At 36.2% G+C, this 2950-nt stretch overlaps 1 long non-coding RNA gene across 1 annotated transcript in view; it reads left to right on the forward strand.

The window, feature by feature from the left end:
- The window catches only part of LOC106881159 (uncharacterized), a 23396-nt gene extending 21005 nt beyond the window's left edge, over positions 1-2391 (forward strand). The window contains exon 2 of the long non-coding RNA XR_001410821.2: positions 480-2391. This is a non-coding gene — a long non-coding RNA (uncharacterized LOC106881159). The remainder of the gene's footprint in view (positions 1-479) is intronic.
- The last annotated feature ends 559 nt before the right edge of the window (positions 2392-2950 follow it).

The following is a 2950-nucleotide window of genomic DNA, read 5'->3' on the forward strand; positions in this document are numbered from 1 at the left end:
CTAGTCCTCAGTCAAATCGTCCAACCCATGCTAGTATGGAAAGCGGACGTTAAACGATAATGATGATGATGATGATGATGATGATGATGATGATGATGATGATGATGATGATGATGATGATGAAACTATGAAACTATATTTTTGATAAAATAGCACAATCCTTGTAGACAATCTAAATAAAGGAACACTATACATAAATACTAGATCATATTGTTTAAATCACCATTCAGGCTCGGTGTAGTATCAAGTATGGCGATATATTCATTTGTGCTAATCACTAAACATTTTTTTCTAATTGACACCATAAGCTTCTTCAGTAATGTAAGCCTTTTGACGAGAACAATATAAAGGTTAGTTAAAAGCTGATTATGAAATCAAAAGCCATCTTATGACAATTAATAACAATTGGGGCTATATGAGGTCCATGGTTTTTTAAAATTAAAATTTGATATTTTATTTAGTTTTCTCATTATTTTCAGGTTCAAGTACTGGTAATACTGGATATGACACAAGAGAAATGGACTGGGAATAACACAGGAGAAATGAACGCAAGAATCTCGTCATGGTTTTTATCATAAAACTAAATTTTCTTCTTATATTGATTATCAAACTATAAAGGATATATACATAAAAAATCAAGTTTCAATAATAGAACTTTTTCAAGGCATTTAACTGAACAATTAAAGTTTTAATTTGTGAATTAAATTACATCATACAACCTCATGTGAAGTCTTCACCTTCATATTGGGTAACAAGATATTAGTGTCAGTTTCTATGATATTGCAGTCAGTTTGTACGATGTCTTGGTCGGTTTCTACAACGACTGCGTCGGTTTGTATAATGTTTCGGTTGGCTTCTATGATGTGTGGGTCAGTTTGTATGCTGTTTCTGCCTGTTCTGATAATGTCCAATTCGGTTTTAGTCAATCATAAGCCACTGACACATTCATGCCAGTGAGATAGCATTCTATGCAAAAGCATGTTTGACAATGCTATGTTTTACTTGTACCCTAGTCGAGAGATGTATTTAAAAAAACAGCCAAATAGGCCTTAAATGAATCCCCCACCCCAATCTCTCTTTTTTCTTTGGATTTTGCATAATCGAATGAATTCCTAAGTGTAAAATACAAATTCGCAAAAATTTTCTGAAAATTCAGAAAAATAAAAAAATTATGAGGGATTATATATCATGTGTAAAGTAGAAGTTGATTTATTTACAATTTCATATTAAAACACATTACCTGCTCCGTCATCCAGTAAAGTATTGTTTATTGCATTAGCTGCATATTGAACGCTTAGAACTACAAAATACATGTTCATTCGATTTTGTCATTGAATTGATTGTGAGGTGTGCTAAAAATAACAGCTAAATAAGCCTTATGTCACACACCCCAACATTTGAAGAAGCTCTCTGCCGGCGCTACTGGTTTTTCTTCGGTGGCAAATTCCTGTTTTTCTTCTGCTCACTCCATCCCCTTTTGCTGTATCTATCTCCAGTGTGGTTGGTCATTTTCAACCACCTTCCATCTCAGAACGTCCAGATCAAATAGTGTATAAGTGTTCCGCAAGTGAAAAAAGGTTGTGGAGTAGTGCAATAGATAAACCAAAGAAGTTAATTTACATTAGACAGCATCTTTTTTATCCGGAACAATAGCTTCATTACACTGTAGTCAATCAATCTTGTTTTCTTCTTTTAACAGTATTATCTCTCTTCAATCTACGACATTGTCGAACAACAATAAATAACATTGACATCACTATCAACTTCGTTTGGTGACAGTAGTTTTAGTATACTCCTATTTAGATCACATACAGTAAATGAAATTTTGAAGTCTTCTTGTGATATGCCCATGTTTCTTGACTGACAACTGAATGGGTCCACCAATTGTTTGTGAACCTTACAACATGACCAGCCCATCATAGCTTTGTGTGGTGGTATTCTACAACAACATATTTCACTCCAGTCCTATTCCTGATTTCCTCATTTTGGATGTGATCTCTTAGTGAGATTCTCAATGTTGAGCTATCCATGGCTCTCTGTGCCATAAGCAGATGTTGTTCTTCTCTATTCATCAAGGCCACGTCTCACATGCATATAACATTGCAGGCAAGACTATACTGTTGGAGAGATTGGCATGAGTTGCCTTGTCTAGGTTTGCCTTCAGCACATCCTTCACTGAGGTGAATGGTCTCCATCCTGCTCTTATCCTTCATGAGATCTCTTTCTCCATCTTTCGCTTCATAGACACAGTCACTTCTTGACTGAGACAGACACACATACACATATTTTAAGCATACATACACCTTCATATTTATACGGATACACATATAGGTGAGCAGATTAGCATATACATATGTATATGCATGGATTAAATTCTTTTTAAACTTTTAACACCTTTTCTTCTCCATCTTTGTTGCGCTTCTATAGGATATGTATACTATAAATGCTTATAACATACCTTATACTTGTAGCATTTTCATATATGTGTATATATTCATGTGTATACATACATACTCACATCTCTACATATATACATCATCATAAGCATAATCATTTAACGCCCGTTGTCCATGCTGGCATGCTGGAAGGCTGCACCAGGCACCAGTCTGATTTGGCATGGTTTTCTATGTCTGGACGACCTTCCTAACGCCAACCACTCCGAAAGTGTAATGGGTGCTTTTACGTGCCACTGGCGTGAGTGCCATTTGTGTCACACTGGTATCTGCCACAACTGCAATTTTGCTCGGCTTGATGGATCTTCTTCTCAAGCATGACAGAAGTCTTGGTCATTGCCAGAAGTCTTGGTCATTGCCAGAAGTCTTGGTCATTGCTTCTGCGAAGCCCAACACTTGAAAGGAACTTGATCACTTTGCCTCCATAATGCCAAACACTCAAAAGGAACTCAGCCACTTTGCCTCTGTCAGGCCCAATACTTGAAAAGAACTCAGCC

The sequence above is a fragment of the Octopus bimaculoides genome, unplaced genomic scaffold (genome assembly GCF_001194135.2).
Source record: "Octopus bimaculoides isolate UCB-OBI-ISO-001 unplaced genomic scaffold, ASM119413v2 Scaffold_149662, whole genome shotgun sequence".
In the NCBI taxonomy this organism is placed as follows: Eukaryota; Metazoa; Mollusca; class Cephalopoda; order Octopoda; family Octopodidae; genus Octopus; species Octopus bimaculoides.